General features: G+C 40.8%; 1 protein-coding gene across 8 annotated transcripts in view; it reads left to right on the plus strand.

Moving 5' to 3' along the window:
• LRRC8D (leucine rich repeat containing 8 family member D) overlaps positions 1-17,172 on the plus strand; it is a 59,236-nt gene that overhangs the window by 30,452 nt on the left and 11,612 nt on the right. For 3 of the 8 annotated variants that reach the window (XM_017805563.1, XM_017805561.1, XM_017805564.1), the window contains one exon: positions 8,432-8,493. The exons of 3 other annotated variants lie outside the window; for them this stretch is intronic. The gene's annotated coding sequence lies outside the window, so the exon portion shown is untranslated. Of the gene's footprint in view, positions 1-334; positions 637-8,431; positions 8,494-13,503; positions 13,575-17,172 lie in introns of those variants that run through there. 2 more of the 8 variants (XM_017805566.1, XM_017805567.1) reach the window with 2 other exon arrangements.

Below are 17,172 nucleotides of genomic sequence, written 5' to 3' on the forward strand. Positions count from 1 at the left end.
AATGTGTGAAATAAGCCCAAGGAAGCTAGTGGGTGTTGGGACATGACTGATTTGCGCCAGTTTGCAGAGTAGGTGTGGACAGAAGGACAGCAAGAAATCACCAGGTTTTGTTTCAGCCAAAGAGGCAAAAAACTGTGCAAATGCAATGGTCACCCAAGGCACCATGGCCTGCTCTAGATCCTGATCTTGGAGCCTGGCAATGCAGCTGTATTCAGTTCACAGCTCCAGAGCCGCTTTGCTCTGGATTCTTGCCATTGGAAACCTTCTAATGCAGATAGGTCCCTGAAGAGAAGTAGTTGCAGTTACATTTGCTTTTCCTGTGGGATCACTGCAGAACTCCTGGACGGATGAGATAGTGGTCAGAGATGGCCTGTGTTTCCTCCAGACCATAGCAGACTTGCCGGAGGAGAGAGATTTGCGGGTTGAGCAATGGTGCTGTAAGAGGCTTCCATGGCAGAGCGGATGAATCTGGCTGTTGAAACTTGCCCCAGGGCAGCTCGCCTGAGTCTCTTGGTCCAGAGCCTGTAAAGCGAGAGTTAAGATACACTGTTACAAAAGTTACCAAAGTTAAATGCAGAAGGATTGCTTAAATACATATTTTGTGTGTCTCCTGCTAATTACCTCACAGTTGAATAGGTAAGAAGTGAGATTGTTTGGGTTTTTTTTCTTTTCTTAAGCTGAAATGGATATAGTCCCTGTGGGTTTTGAGGCTTGGCCACAAGAACGTTACTTATCATGTGGTGTCACATCAACTGAAATCCTCAGACAGTAAGCCTGCTGGATTTCCTGACACTTGCCTTTCTCCTATTCTGTCACAATTCTTCCATCATTCAGGCTGACTCTTCATGTTTTTTTGGGTTATGGGGGTAACAAAGCCTGTGAAACATGACCATGAAAAATAAGTCTGTAATAATTCTTTCAGCTTTTCTAATGGGACAGTTTTTCACATGTACAATTGAATTAATAGCATTTGGCTTCTAGTTAATAAATACAGTGCCCTGTGAAATTAATGGATTATTAAGATTGGATGGGTTCCTATGGTGCCTACTTAGTCCTGCAGCTTTCACTAACTAGCTGTGCCTTTGCTTGTGTGCACAGCAGAGTTGTTTACATGTTAGGAATATGCTAGAGGCAAGGAGAAAGGAACAGCTTTAATGTGATGCAGCTTAGATGCTCTGTGGGGGAGGCCTTAGAGTTGTTCATAACAGGATCAAATGTCAATCAATGTTTCAAGAAGAATAAAGTTACTGTTTATGAGAAATTTGAAGAATAGTATATTACATATTTTCCAGCCATCTATTTTTGATCCTGTCTAGGAAAATGTCCCTCTTCTGTGGTTTTTTTTGAACCCTGTAGAGTATCAGTGTGCCTAGGAGAAGCATCTATCTGGACCTCTCCAGCCATTTCTCTGCCCTGCCTTTGGTAAGGAAACAAGTAATGTACCAGCCAGCTTCTTTCAGCTCTTCCATGAAAAGTGTGGTGATTGTGTTGCTGAGGGTGCTGCCTTGTGGCTACTGTTAAATTTCTTTTACAGGCACATTTGGAGATTTACTGGCTCCGTAGAGTAACAAAACAGTTACTCTGACACCAGGCCATGAACATAAGAAAATGGCTTCTCCCTCATTGCAAGGGAGGCTAGAGAGGACTGGAGAAGAAAACAGCTGAAAACCTCTTCCTCCTCCCTCTAGAGCTATTTTTTGTCAGTGACTGAGAATGGTGGGATGAGCAAAGCTGATCTATATCTGCAGCAGGCTGTGGCTCCGATCTGAAAATGTATCCCCAGGAAAAAAACAATGAGAGCCTAGCTGTGGGGGAGGGAGCCTCTGAAGTCAAGGCACTTCTCTGCTGGATCTGAACCTGCAATTTCTGTTCCAAGCTGCTTTGCATTGTATTCAGGTGATGCTTGAAATCTTTCAACAAGGGGCTGTTTTGTGTTAGATTGTGCCCCATGTGTCAGCTGTCGGGGCAACAGGCTGGGGTTTGGGAAAGAGCAGCTGGGGGATGCAGCTTGTGGAGAAAGGGGAGGGAAGGGATGGAGTCATGGATAATTGTGTCAGAATAAGAGACTTTTCAAACTAAAGCTAGGTGCTTGCTGGAAATGCTTTTCTAAAACAAACCTGGCAAATACAGAGTCAGAAATTCATTTACCAGAATTCAAGCTCTTCTGATTGTGTGTGGCTTCTTGCATTCTTTTTAGAATGGTTTGGTGTTGAACCAGCATCCTTATGTGTTGTGTTGTCTGGGCCTGTCTCCCAGGGGAGATATTTTGGACAATTACTCCCAAGTAAATTCTGTGTGTGGTTCTGAAGTTAAGGGCTTGTCTTCACATGCCATTAAGAAATTATTCAACTGAGCCAAAGGTGTGAATTTGAAGTGAATCGCTTCAACTGCCCTACATGTTTGAGGCAGAATAATTGAGAATCACTCTGATCTGGAAAGGAGCATTTGAAGAGGTTCTCAAGCAGTTTGATCAATCAGTTTTTTAATTTGCATGGTTTTTGTCTTAAGTAATCCGAAGTGCCTTACGCAGACAAAGCCTCAAAGTGGATTATGTTATATGGGAAGGCTCTTCTTAAGGATTTGCGAGGGTTTATGTGGATGCAGATGTGTTACTTGTCAGGAATAGCACTTGTATTTTAAAGTCATTCTGTACTTTCATTTGAATTTAATATTCAGGTAAGTCCTTCAGACTCTGCTAACCTTAAGCAGAAATTATGACAGGATGTGAACTGACTTCAGCCTTTGCAGTAGGCCTTTGAAATGCTGTTAATGGCATCTTAAAGCTGTCATTAACTGTGTGATGACTGAAAGTTACAGTAGAAACTTCTAGTTCACATATTTAATCTTTTATAATGAATGGAATGCACTTCTTAAATGGATAAAGCTGCTGATTGACTCTGAGATTTTCTAAGCTCATGGCAGGAGGATAAAGGAAGTTAGAGGAACACAAGCCCTCCCAGCAAATTGTGGACTTCCACCCCAAACTGCAATTCTTCCCATCCCATACAAAATTTTTTTTAGATATAAGTATGTAGCAGGGAACTTCAGCGAAATCTGGGTAGTAGAAAAAAGCTGAATGTTTTGTTATCTGATGCTTTTGGCAACCTGCATAGTTATGTTTACCTCAAACCTGAGAGGAGGGGACAGAGGAATCCAGCACAGGGATTGTGCATTTCAGGCTGAACTGTCTCTGCAGCCTGTCGGTTTTGAATATTTGCTGCATAATTCAGGAGGAATTTGTTGGAGAAGGTATGGGCACAGCTCTCCATTTTGCTTTTTAATGGACTGTTACACTGTTTTAATGACTGAACCACTGTAGGTGTTTTTCCTTAGTCATTTTCAGTTGTGCAAAATAAGTTGCAGTGGCTGATGTACAGCCAGAACCCAGGTTATTTCCTTTTCAGCTACTGAATTTAGACTTGTGAAACATCATAAGGAATTTCTACTTTAACTAAATGCATGCAAGTATGTACTTCAGCAGCCATGTGGGATTATGTGGAAAAGTCCATCATGTATGTTGAGCTGCGGAATTCCATCTGCAGACTCTGCTGCTGCTGTGCTTCTAGAACATCTAACAGATTGCTGTGTATGAATAGTTAGCATATTATTTTAATGACGTTGTGAAAATGAAAGGTTCCAAATATTTTTCTTACTGTTCAGGCAATTACAAAGCCAAATGCTGTGGTCTTCTTGCTGCATACTTTGATTTACTGCCCTGTGAAAGACTTGCTCCTGGAGGCTAAGGACTGATTCTGTACTAAAGTTTAATTGACTGCAGTGCAAATCTAGGTAGAGCATAGATGCTTTCATCTTGGCCACATAAGGGATGTTGTATCTACACTCCAGGTGCACGTGCTTTGCACTGCCTTTCTTTGCCAAGGAGCAGTGCAGTTTCTGTGGCAGTGTCCCACTGGGATTGGACTGAGGTTGGTTCATTTTGCCTTGTTCCTCAAACAAACAGCAGATGGCTGAAGTATGCAGAAGCAGTTAACCTGAGTGAGGATCAGGCTGATGAGGAGGAGCCTGAATGTGTATGTTGTCCAGTCTGGTTGACTTACCAAGTTGGTTACTTGGTACATACCTTACCTTTACAGTCAAAGGAATAGAAGAAATTAATATACGTCTTTTTTTAAATGCTTTTTTGGAGATGTCCGAAATGGCTGATCAGCAAACCTACAGGTTTGTTTCCCTTTATGCACTCTGTTTAGTTTTGTTGATTCCAAAGTGCTGAACATCCTGTTGGCATCACAAGAAGGTGTTCAGTGCCTTGGAAATTCAGCCCATTGCAGGTCAGTTCTTGTTTCAGCTCTTCAGCTGAGACAGCTACTGTGGACTTTGGTATCACACAGCTGGAAGTTGGTGGTTGCCATGGGACCATCGAGTGTGACCCAGTTATGTAAAGGATAGACAAACAGAGAACAGCCCCAAAGAAATTATACTTAATGCTTCAAAAGAGCATCTTTTGTCATCACAGAGAACTTGATGTTATTGTAGGAAAAAAATGTGAATGGAAAACAGTGATCTCTGTAAGAAGATACTAAATATACCAAAGGCTGAAATTCTGGTTTAAAGAAAAAAGACATCTACACTAACAGCCATCTGGCTTCAGGACACATCTAGAAATTTCAAAGTAAAAACAGTAATTAAGGGGACAATGGATACATGAAAATTACCGCAAGTTAGAAGTTAGGAAGTAAGTTAGAGAATTAACTGCATGTTTTATGCAGTTGAAGTATGCTAGAAATAGTTCCAGTTACTAGACAGAAATAATAAATGTAGATTGTGCAAGAAAAGTAGAAATATTTGTTAATACTGTTCTGTATTTGGGAAGGTGTAGAATGTGATGCCATCAATGCAATTCCAGCAGAGAATTAAATCTGTCTTAATGAATAAAGATTCCTTCTAGGGATGCACATATGTGAATTAGCAGCGCTGTGACTTGATTGTTTTAAAGACCTTGCTGAAAATTCTGTAGACCTGGAAACAATTTTTAATAACTGTTGGTATTGAGGTTCCTAAAATTAACTGTATCAGAGTAAACAAGGAAAGGGTGGATGACTGACTTAATCATATTCCAGCTAGCTTGACTCTAATAGTCATCAAAATATAGGAAAAGTTAAAGCAACCAGGACTGCAGGTGATGTAGTAAAGCTGTGTCTTCAAAAGTCATCTGATGCAAGGGCAGGGAGGCAGTCCAACCCCTGCAGTCCTCTGCCACTCCCCAGCTCCTCCTCAGTCCTATCTATGGTTTGCTTTCTCAGCAACAGCAGAGGCAGTCAGTTAGGACTGCTATGCCCCTTTGGAACTCCTGTCCTGACACGTTCCTGCTATGTGATATTGCAAAAGTAAGTGAATTAAGAGCTGACTAACTGATGTTTAGAAGTTAGTCATTTACGGTGAATCATTATCAAATGGGAATGCTTCTGGAAATCTTGTTTTAAGGGTTGAGGTGAGCCCAGGTTCCATTGAACCTTTTCATCAAGTACCTAGAGACAAGGACAGAATCTGTACTGATACAGGCCATATCATGCTAGGCAGCGTGGTAAATGAGGACGAGGCAGCTTGCACGGAGTAATATGGGCAGCCTGGTGAGCTGTATCAATCAAGATTACAATAATCTGTAATATCATGGGGCCTGCAGGTGTTTTACTTCAGCGTAGTGACAGACTAGGCGTTTGAGAAGAAGACTCCTTGGGGGTACAGTGAGTGAACAACTGGATGTCACTGCCCTCTTGCAGGGCAGCAAGGGGGTATAACTTTGGGTGTAGGAGGGACAATGGGCAAACGAAGGTGAATCGTGTGTGATTCTGGGGTCATGGGCAGCTTGTTGAAAACGAAAGTGCGTTCAGATAAGAATCAGAGGAGATACTTGAAAGCTGATTGGTGTTCTAGTACCACAAGGAGAGCTTGAAAAGCTCCTTCTGTGTCTGGATCTCTTGTTTCTTGATAGATAAAAATGGAGTGAGTTGATAATTGGTGGAGAGCACCTTCTGAGGGAGAGCGTGCTGGAGGCAAAAACGCTCACAGAAACAGGCATGACACAGAAGTGATGGCTGGGAGCTGCAGTCGGGCAATTGGAAATAAGACACACATTTGTAATGGTGAGAGAGCCATTTCAAGAGCAGTGGAAGAAACTGGAGTTTACAAGTGGTGGTCAAGAGTTTCCTAACCATGCATACGGTTCCTCATGGACTCAAACTGGGAAACATGGGTACATTTCCACTCTGCTTGTGCTAGGAAGCCATTCCTCTCTGCAGCGTAGATTAGCTTGTGTGTAATGCTGTCCGAACTCTGCTCTCCTTTTTCTGGAACTGATCTTTCTTGCATATAACCAGTTTTGGAGTCTTTGTGCTGCTCTTCTCTTGCGAAGTAGCAGCACAGAGTTTTCTGTTCTTCTAAAGAAGAAGTCAAGAAGTGCATCTAAAGAAGTGTCAAGGAAAAGTAGGATGGAATGGAGTAAGTGCAGCACGAGGCTCACAAGCAATGAGTTTATAAGCAATATTTTTGAGTGTTTTTTGGGAGGGTTTTTTTTCTGTGTTATAGTGGACAGTTAATCTCTTGTTGCTGCACGGTACTGTTATGCGTAAGAATTGATAGGATTCTAGGAAGAATTAGACACCCAGGAAATGAAATTATTTAGTTTCATATAAATCTATGCAGCCTCTTGTTCTAGGCTTATAAAGCACTTTGTAACAATGAGGTGGGCAGGTTATTCTATAACTATTTACTAGGAAACTTCTTTTGCTTCATCTCTTTCTAGCTACTTGCAACAACAGGAACTGGTGATTCAGAGTTCTGTTTCTAAATTTAATATGAGAAGGAGCGTAGTTTGGGCTGAAGGAACACTGAGGGTGTGTGTATGAAGGGGAGGTGATGATAAAGGGAGGACCCACCCTGCATGCTAAAATGTGTCGTTGTGCCTCTGATTGCAGGGCATACATGCTGATCTACAAACAGAATATACACGGATCAGAGTAACAAACTGGTTTTGAGCATTCAGCTTTTCGGCAATGATACTTACACAGTATTCCTCTGTTGTATTTAAAGTAATTGATCTACAGGGAAAGTGCACAGTCTTTATTTTAAGATTGATACCATCAGAAGAGGAGAGAGAAATAGAACAGAGCAAGGAGATTTAAGTTGTGGAAAGAAGCCTGCTTCTTTCAAGAGAAAGTCTTGAATTTCATTTACAACTACCTCTTGACGCTTGTTTTGGATAAAGCTGCTCTTTGTTCTTAAATTGAGAGTTACAAATGTTGCAGTTTTCATTACTTTTTTTCTTTTTCCTTTTTTCTGCTCCCAAGGTTGCATGTAGGCCCAGCAGGCACCCCCACAACTGTATTTGTGTGTGACAATTGCATCTGGTGGACAGGAAGTATTGATGGGGAAGTGTAGGTACAGGCATAATGGCTGTGAGGATTGTTTCACTGCTGCTTTCCTTTCATGATCTCCTCAGTATGTCTACCTCAGGATGCTCCTGAGATGTCAGGTGAAGAGCAGAGAGCTCTTCTGTGTTTGTTACTGTGTCCACACTGAAACACATGTACATGCTGGAACCAGTCATCTCGCAGATGTGTCTTGTGACCCACATCTGTGCACTGCCCGAGTCTAGGTGTAAAGGAATCTGCAGAATTGCGAGGACAGGGAAGTCTTAGAACAAGAACATCAGAAAAATGGTGATGCAATATAAAAGTTTCAAAACTTCAGCAGGTGCAAAAAAAATGAAGCATTTTAGCATCTCTGCCCTTGTAGGTAGGAATGGTTATTTTGTTGTCATGCCATTTGTGGTCCAAAGGTGGAGTCTTTCTTTGAAGCTCTGCACGGCTGTCAAAAGAACAGATTGGTCCTACCTCCCTGGGCTGCCTTCCTAGCTTAATCTAGCACTAATCTGGCAAAGCATCACGTAGGGATACTGGACTCTGAACAGAGGAAAATACGATGTTCGTAGATGCTATGAATTAGCTCCTAAGAGCTGCATGAAGAAACACAGTAAAGTGTGATATTTTGTGGCTTTTGTATGAATGCCATATTTTTCCCTGCATGTAGTCATTCCAACACAAGTTAAATTCTTTGTTGTAGAAAAAGCTAAATATTTTGGAATGTTGAGTCTGAAACACAGATGATATACTGCAGCGAAAGACTCCCATGGGATTTTTTTACGAGATGAGTTTTATTTGTTAAATGAGTTTCAGTAGTTCTTCAGTACATGCTATTGTATTGCTTGTGTGATGTCTTACAGTGTCACTGGTCTGATCTGGACTGTGATGACTGAATAAATTGCATCATTTGCTAACTGTGGAAAGATGGCTTGATCTGTAAGACACATTTGTGTGTATGTGCATCTTGTAATGTGATTGTAAATCATAAATTAAAGATGTTCAGTGAATGCCAAAGTGCATTCATAACTCGTGGTGTTCTTGTCTGCCCACAGGAGTTCCAAGAGTCAGAGCGGATCGTAGAGGAAACTGAAGCTGCTTTTGTACTCTGTTTGAGGTGGGATAAAGTAATGAAATAAGTTATGTAGTCTAAAACATCTTGAAAATGGAGACTTTTAAGTGGTCTTTGGGTTTCTACCAAGGAGCATGCTGCTGGCATTTTGGTTTTGTGCATTAGAGGAAACAAAACACTAGAAATCCCTTAGCTTTCATCTCTAGAGAAATAGCTGCACTTTGCTGCTATGTTTTGGCTGTGCTGGGTTTTGGCATGGTTGTGGTAACTTATAATTTTATGTCCTGTGGGTTTTCAGTGACTTAAAATTACTAAGAAGAAATAGTTTGTCATGCAGTGGTTGGTGAGATGGTGTTACAGTTGTCAGGGAGACCTTGTCTAGGAGTTCGAGGATCAGACCTGTAGTCTGTTGTGGCTTTGACAGTGAAAAATGTCACAGAGGAGGACTGCAGAAGACTATAGTAGCTGTCTGTGGTGACATTACCTGGTTGATAATTTCTTACTGACCCTTGCCTTGGATGATAGAGTTGTAGATCTCGTAAATAAAAAGCTCAAAGTGCAAGTCTCACTGGGCAAATTTGAATACTCTAGGTTATAATCTGATTATACTTTTACTCATTGCTAAAAAACTTAAGTTTTGAGTCCATGTTACAGTGAGGGATTGAATAGAAGGATCTTTATTCGTGTTTCTGTTCAAATTGCACCTATTCACAAACAGCAACACAGAGGCAAGAAATCATTTTATGTAACTTGATAATTTCAAGTGTGCCATCATCACATTATTTTTTTGTTAACTGAAGGCAGTAAAGATTTCCTAATAAATGAGTCACACTAGCATTATTGCTCTTATTTATATAACTGGAGATCTTGTAGTCTAATTCTGTTGGCCTTTACCTCCATGACTGTTTGAATTTTTGGTGGGGACTTTGTTTCTGTTTTAAAGCCACTTCATGATTACTCATTTTGTTTGTTTCCTGTACATATACAGCCAGTCGTTCCTTCTTTCTTTAGGAGTGGAAGTAAAGCTTTATTACAACTTGCTTCTCTTAATTTGACAAAGCAAGTTTCAGTGAATATGGCCAGTTTCAACAAGTAAGTCTGTGCAAAGCACTAAGTACTGTATCCAGATTGACTATATGTTGAAAACTCAGGTACACTCCCTGAGGAAGATATAATTATTAAATCAGTTTTCAGAATAGTCACATATTAAGGAATAATTTCAATACACTGTTAATACTTGCAAACTCTTTTTAGTATGACTTTCTTTTGTGATTTCTCCTGTGGTCAAAGTTTAGCTAATGTAGAAGATAAAACATTTATTCCAGTTTCTAGCCCACAGCAGAGACTTAAAGGTTCTTCCATTTTGTAACTGGTCAGACTTGAAACTTTGCCTTCCTCAAACACTGCTGTGTTATACAGTATGAAATCTGATGCAATTCAACTGAATTTTTGGCCCATAATCCTTTTGAGACAGGATTACACAATGTATAATGCAGTAAGGCTTTGATATAGAGTAGGAAATTGAACCTTTTATGCAATATAAGTCTCAAGTGCTAGCAGAGTCTAGTTCTTTGTTCAAAAATAACTTTTTTGTTTCAATGTGAAGAAACTCTGACCAAGATCCAGGAGCTGGAGACGCAAGGAGCATAGAGCATAGAATTCAAGTATTGTGGAAGGTGGTAGCATCTGATACATGGCATGATGAGACAGAGACAGGATGCCCCTACTGAATCAGGAGCAGGATTGCCATAATGGTCTGTCATGTACAGAATGTTTTAACCGAACAGTAGCTCTACCACTTGTAACAGAACAAGCAGCACAATAAACCATTACCCATGTTTCGGGAGAAGGCTGCAACTTTCCATCAAGCCTAAAGAATGCTGTCTGTCTGCCTGCCAGCTGGCTGTTGTACTGGCTCTACTCTTTCTTGCCTTCAAATCCTAGATAACAACCATCTCATGCGTGCTTATGTGTGGTGAGCAAGGATTCAACTTTGGTATTTCTGTAAAGGCCTTCTGAGCCGGGGCTTCTTCACAGTCAACACTGAGATGGCTGTGTCCTTTTGCAAGAATTGAGAGCTTACAGCAGTAGCACATCACCTGCTTTCTTAAGGTCACCATTTCGGGTCTTTCTTGCTGAGTCAGTTGGTGCTGTGTGTGGATGTCCCAAGCTTTGTGATGGGGGTACAGAACAGTCCTTCACTTTGGCTTCCTAAAGCAAGTCTGTTCTTGGGAAACTGAAACCCGTGAAGGCTTAAAGGAATAATTTACTTAAACTCTGTTAATCCAAAGTCGCTTGGTGGTTTTATATCTAAGAGAAAGGGTTTTTGTTTTAGCCTTTGAGGAACTTGAAACAGAGATTAGAATTGCTGTTTAGTCTAAAAGGGAACAAAAACTATTATAGAGTTCTAGACCTTGATAAAATTTTTCTTATTTAGAAAAAATGTACTTGAGGCACAATTTGGCAGGCAAAATTATTAGTGAAAGACAGGCTGTTACAAAACTTTATCTTAAATTAAGTGGATGGTTGTGTTCATGTTTTGGTCTGGCCATGACAAATCCTAAACTCTTGACTGATGGCTTATGGGTATGTAGTCATATGTATATTATTGCTGTACACCCCCACACACAGGCAGTAACCCAAGTATGCAGATGAGATAACAGGAACATATAAATAAAGTGGTTGGGTAGTTGTCCTAATGTTCTTGAGTAAAACCTTGTTAAAATAATGCCGGTCAAACTTATGAATAGATCTGCTGTATCACTGATGACTTGCATTCAGCTGTGACGCGATACAGGTCACTGTGTAGGAAATTTGTGGCTGTGTTGTGTTTTGTTTTGTGTTGAGTCAACAACTTGAAATGCAAACCGAAAGCTCAAGTAAACGCTACTGTCCCCTGATAGTTGTAGGATGCTTCCAGACTACCCTGTTCTAGGAGAAGGTGTTTGAGGCCTGTAGGGCTGTGCCACCTGATCACTGGGGAGTGCACAGAGGTCTCTTCATGCCTATGGGAGGGGAACATTGTAGTTGTCTGGTCTCTCAGCAGCACCACTGCACTGGAACTGCTGTTTTCTGGTGGTGTTACAAGATAAAAGCAGCATTTTCTCCGTTGTTCCTGCTTTGTGTCTGAAATAGGTGTTCCTGTCTGAGTAGGTGATGCCCTGTGCATCACACATGCCTATATAAATACTGCCAGAAGTGATGTTAAAGAAGAAATTGCCTTAGGACAAGTCCTGAGTCAGGACACCAGGGCAGCAAGGGAGGCTGGATTGCACCTCTTTCTGAAGGCCTTGCCTTGTGCTTGATGGAAATCACAGTGAGAGCCAAGGTGCTGAAATCAGTGGTGGTGTACTTGCACAAGCTCAGACTTCTCATATCCCCTGTTTTTTGATATCTTAGCATGCTGATGGAAGGGCTAGAAGGTGATTTAGAAGAAGGCAAGGACCCTTCTTCTACCAGGTCTTTATGATGTTAGTGCTGTGTCCTGAACTTGCCTTGCTGGTTCCTCACTCCTGTACAGAGTCCTGGGGACCTGCCTGGGGCCTGCTGAAGGATGTGAAAATTACCTGATTTGGCTGCGTACTTGAACAATGGCAACAACAAAACCTCTTTTGTTTTCTTCCAGTTAGAGGACAACTCTGCATTTATTTCTGTAGCAGCTGGGGAGCGGCTATTGTGCTACCCTTAATTGATGTGAAACTTGCTAAAACAAGTTCAAATGGCAAGCACTTGCAGTAAGGGGAAGCTGCCTCTGCACTGATTTCCTGATTTGGCCATTCAAGCAGATAGCACATTGGCTGTAAAAGTCAGACAGACATGGTACATGGCTGCATGTCTGTGAAGGTGGCTGCCAAAAACTTTATTGTGGGTGTGTGGGGAAGGCTATAGTAATCATGGAAAGGTCGTAAGTGCTGAAGCAGGAGTGGTATCTGTCTGTAGATGAGATTGAGTGAAATGTATGCTTTTCTGTATTTTTATTTTGTTTGAGATGAAGCGTATACTCGAAAGCTTCATTATCTGTTTTAAAACAGATTTGACTGGAAGGGAAAGCTTCACTATCTGTTTCACTGGAAAGGTACATTTCAAGATCTGCTGTGTTTAGTGCCTTATTTTTGAGATAGCACCATCCTCAAACCAGTGGGAAGGAGTAAGGCTAAGTATATAGCAATGCTGTAACTGTAAATGGATTTATCTGGACATAATGTTAAGCCTTCTCAAAGATAGTAGTGCATTAAAATGTTAAATTTGATTATACTTGAATCATGCTGTTATCCCCCTTGTTTCTGTCTTCTTCTGGAAGCCTGGGGGATTTTGGCTTCTTGCTTTGAATTTTACAGCCACAAACATGCTTATCATTGCCTAACAAATAATCACTTTTAGATTGTGAGCCTTCAGGGGCAAGGGTTGTCTGCCCACTCCCTGCTGGAGAGCCCTCAGTGCAGAGGTTAAATTGCAACTGGAGCATTTGGGTCAAATAGTAATATAAATTTACTAATAGTAAATATTTAAATTAGAGGCTGTATGGATCTGTCAGTGCTGGTGAATGGCAGCAAGCAACACAACAGAGCCTTACTGAACCTTTTTGCAGAGCTGAAAGTTTTCTTGTTAGAGCAGGAATGCTGCAATCTCAGTGAGGACAGCAAGTCTTTTGGAACATTCTTTCTATCCTTAAGGCAACATTTTGAATGGGGTTTTGAGAAAATAAAGCATAAAAATGGAGGTGACCTGAACTCATCAGCAAAATTTCAAAACAACAGCCTCCAAAATGTGTTGTAGTGCAATTCCTTTTTATGTTTAAGTACTGAAGTACACACCCTGAACCAATTATGGGACTAGATGGACTAAGCAAATAGCTTACCTCTTACAGAAAGCAGCTTAAGTTTAGAAGAGGAAAAAGAAGTATAGTAAACTTAAATAAATCCCTTTGAGGATAAATGCTTCAGCTGCAGGCATTTTTCCTGGCATGAAACCACTGGAGATTCAGCTACTGAAAGCTTGGCAGGAGTGCGGTAACATTAATAAGTCATCCTTCATCTGCTGATCAGAGTTTTACATGAGAAGTCATCGTTGTTACCCATCTGGCAGGATGTCTGAAGCGTAGGAGATCTCTGCTTGATAAAGAGCAGGTAGGGTTGGGAGCAGGCTCTCAGTAGTGCGGTGTGTGCCCAGGGTGGGGGGAGACAGAAGGGGGGGATGTCAGAGGCTGCTTAGCTGTTACCTCGAGTAGTGTCTGTGACGTGGCTTGACAGCTAGCCCTTGGCTTGAGTGAGGAAGTATCCCCTTCTCTCTGGGGAGAAAAGAAGCTGCGTGACATTTAAGTAGGAACACAGTTTGACTGTTGTCCCATAAAGAGTTGGAGAGAGTGTGTATTTGAAAAACTGAGGGTGCAGCCTATTTATTGAGCTAGAAGCTAACCTTTTAATTTTTTTATCAAACCAGCATAGTGGGTAAAAGGAAAGGTGGAATTAAAGCATATTTTTTCATATCCTGATTCTCAGCCGCACTTGATGCACCTTCCCACTGCTCTTGCTACAGAAAAGGTCTTGGCAGAAGCAGAGGAACTCTGATGTGCGAGTAGGAGGCTCCTGTTTACATGTTGCTTGTTGTGTCACTGAGGGCTTTTTTTGTGTGTATATACTTGTTTAATTTGCTTTTGTTGTTTTAATTTTTTAATTTATGTGACCTTTCCTAGGTTGCTTTTAACTAGTGGATGTAGTCAGTGTCACTGCAGATACTGGAAAATACAGTAACTCCTATGTGTGCAAATCTTGTATGAAACTTCTGTTCAGTGTGTAACCCAGTGCAAGTCACCGTGTTTGCTGGCTGAAGAGATGAACCAGCTCACACAGGGAACAATAGAGTCTGTTCTTTAGTTAAAGGAACTTTTTGTCTACTTTTGGCTCTAGATCTCCATGAGGATGCTGTAAATGTTCCAGTGCAAGGTTGCTGACAATGTCCATTCAAAATAAAAAGAAGGGGAAAGTATTAATTGAAAATAATTTACTTTAGTTACCTGGTAAACCTGCTTCCATTCAGATGGGAATGCAGTTTAGAAATTAAGTAAACCTAGACTTCTGGTGGAGAGGTCATTTTGCCCTTAAGAGGGGCTATGAAAATCTACAGCAAAGTGGACTTCAGCAACACATTTCTTTCTCTGTGACAGGCACTCCTTCCTATTCTTTAAGTATGTTTAGGGTGTGTGGTTAGAGCTACAAATATATCCTGTAATAAGATTTGTATCTTTACATTCTGTGGCTTAAAATCACCAAACTATCAGCTCTGTGTATGCCAAGTTCAATTTCTTACCACTTTGAAGTTGCTCTGGTTCCAAGTGAATCCAGAACAAGATGAGACAGAGACTGGCAGTGTGCGTGGCTGTGGATCAGAAAGGAGAATTTTTCAGAGGAATTGCATGAGTCGCTGAGTATCATCTCTATCTGAGATAAAACAATTGCATGTAACAAGCTTTATAGCCGTGTGGACTTACTATTTAAATTTGCTTTTACATAAATAGCTCAGGATCTAAACCATTTTTAACTGTTCTGTTTTTCAGATTTCTAAACTAAAATGGAAATAAGTTTGTTATATTTTTTGCCTTTTTCTCTTCCACTCCTTTTAATTTATTTTTTTAATTGTATTGCTAGAGTTTTTTAGTGATAAAAAGCAGCCTCTAGGGACTAGAGTTACCAGATGTGCTTTTATTTTGGTGCAGCTTGCTTTTGCAACTGGATAAATTCCCAAAGTGCTCTGGTTAGAAGTGCCAGATGTTTACTGTGTGTTCTTGTACTTCTGATAGTGGTCGTGAAAACACTGCAGAAACCTCACTGCCTAAAAGATAGGGGAACAGCAGATTTAGAAATGGCAAAGAGATTAAATGTTTACACTTGAGCGCAAGCAACTGTACGGTGTAACTTTTAATTGCATTGTACGTCCATGTCAACACAGGTTGAATCAACTGCAGTAGCTTTCAGCTGTGTCTACACTTGAATAGAAATTCTTGGCGTTAAACTGTGAGTCTTACACACACAGGTTAGACTGTCTTTTCAGTATTCCTGGTCTGGGTGTTTTGGGAATTTTGTGCAATGAGATACAAAATGTCCTCTCACTGTTCTTGCTCTAGGTAAAACAGAAAATGCTGTTGGAAATTTGATCACTCAGCCTTGGTGGTGTGACTTTGGTTGCTGGGGATGTGCTGCCTCAGATAAAAGAAGGATAAATTGGCATTGCATAAGTAACAGTGGTTGTAACAGCAGTGTAAGGTTGGGAGCGCATGTGCCGGGGTACACTGAGGTGTGTTCTTTGCCTTCATCTGCAAGGTCCTTGCTACTCTGCTGGAGGATTTCTGTTCTGGCAGTTGTGCCCCTCAAATGCCTGGGGGTTCGTGGGTGGTTACTTACAGATATGAAAAGCATCTAAGTTCAGTATTTACCCTGCTGGGGTTTAGCCTCATTAACCATCTCTTTTGGTTTCTTGCGTGTTGCCTTACTGGGAGGTTTGTTTTATAACTATAAATCACATGTGATTAACTGACTTCAATTGTAACACATATAATACTGATCTCTTTACCAGCTATAGGGACCCATGAGAAGGGATGCTCATGGACCTCCCTCCAGACTTATTTCCTTCTCCCATCTCTTCTTTCACGCTCTTTCTGGTCTCTGCTGCTAACCTGTAAGAAGTAAAGATGGAGAAGTGTTGCTGAATGTTCAGCTTAGGGCCTCTCTGAGGTTTTCAAGGTCAAAACCCAACAAGTTGTATTCTGGAAGATCCTTGGTGCCTTCACTGCACTCTGAAGCCTGGGAATAAATGTCAGTGAAAACTGAAGCTTGGACTTCTGGTCAAAGCAGCTGTCTTGTAAGAGCATCTCAGGAGTACTGCAGTAGGCAGAGTGGGAAATTGCTAATTTTCTATGCTCTGTAGACACAGAGTTTAATGTGGCAAATACACAGTTAATTGTGTTAATAATCTTCGGGGGGATTTGGGGAGTTTTAATAGTGTTAATAATCCTTAAGTATTTTGGGGAGCTACTCAGAAATAGAACATTGGCCTCCTGTTTGGGAAATCATCCTTAAACAGACCTATCTGGTCATTTACAGCAAGGCAAGAATGAGGTAAGATTTGACAGTTTATTGTTAGGGAAATAATGGCTGCTAATACTGCTTTTTAAATATCACATTGATTACAAAACCATCTGTGTAGGAGTGATGTGTAGCACTAGACCTTCAAAGAGCTGGTAAACAAGGAAGATTCAATGTAAACACTTAAATAGCAGCATCCAAAAGTTAGAGTGTTATACAACCTGAAAAAGCCCAGCTTTGAAGGGCAGAATTTTTGAAGATTTTAAAAAAAGAAAAAAGTTTTTTTGTAGATTTCATTTTTGTAAGTGGTACCAATTTGACATTGATCAGGTAAAGAAACTTATTTTTTGTCTCCAACTTACTGAAGCCTAATATTTCTGTATGCAGTCTGAGAGAAATTAGATTTTGATAATTTTTCATTTAGCAAGTTACTGTCAGAGAGGTTTGTGTTGCTCATAAAGGTGTTGATTCTTTAATTGGAGAATGTATTTGCAGACTATATCAGAGATTATATGTTCCCTTTAAGGGAAAGTCCAAAATTATAGCTGTGCAATTTGGGCATTGGGGTGGGGGAACTGGGGATATGGATGATGTGGGAGTTTTTTGTTACATTGATTTTGTTTCTCAAATGATGAGTGTATGAGTA

The sequence above is a fragment of the Lepidothrix coronata genome, unplaced genomic scaffold (genome assembly GCF_001604755.1).
Source record: "Lepidothrix coronata isolate B3197 unplaced genomic scaffold, Lepidothrix_coronata-1.0 Scaffold12, whole genome shotgun sequence".
NCBI classification, from domain to species: Eukaryota; Metazoa; Chordata; class Aves; order Passeriformes; family Pipridae; genus Lepidothrix; species Lepidothrix coronata.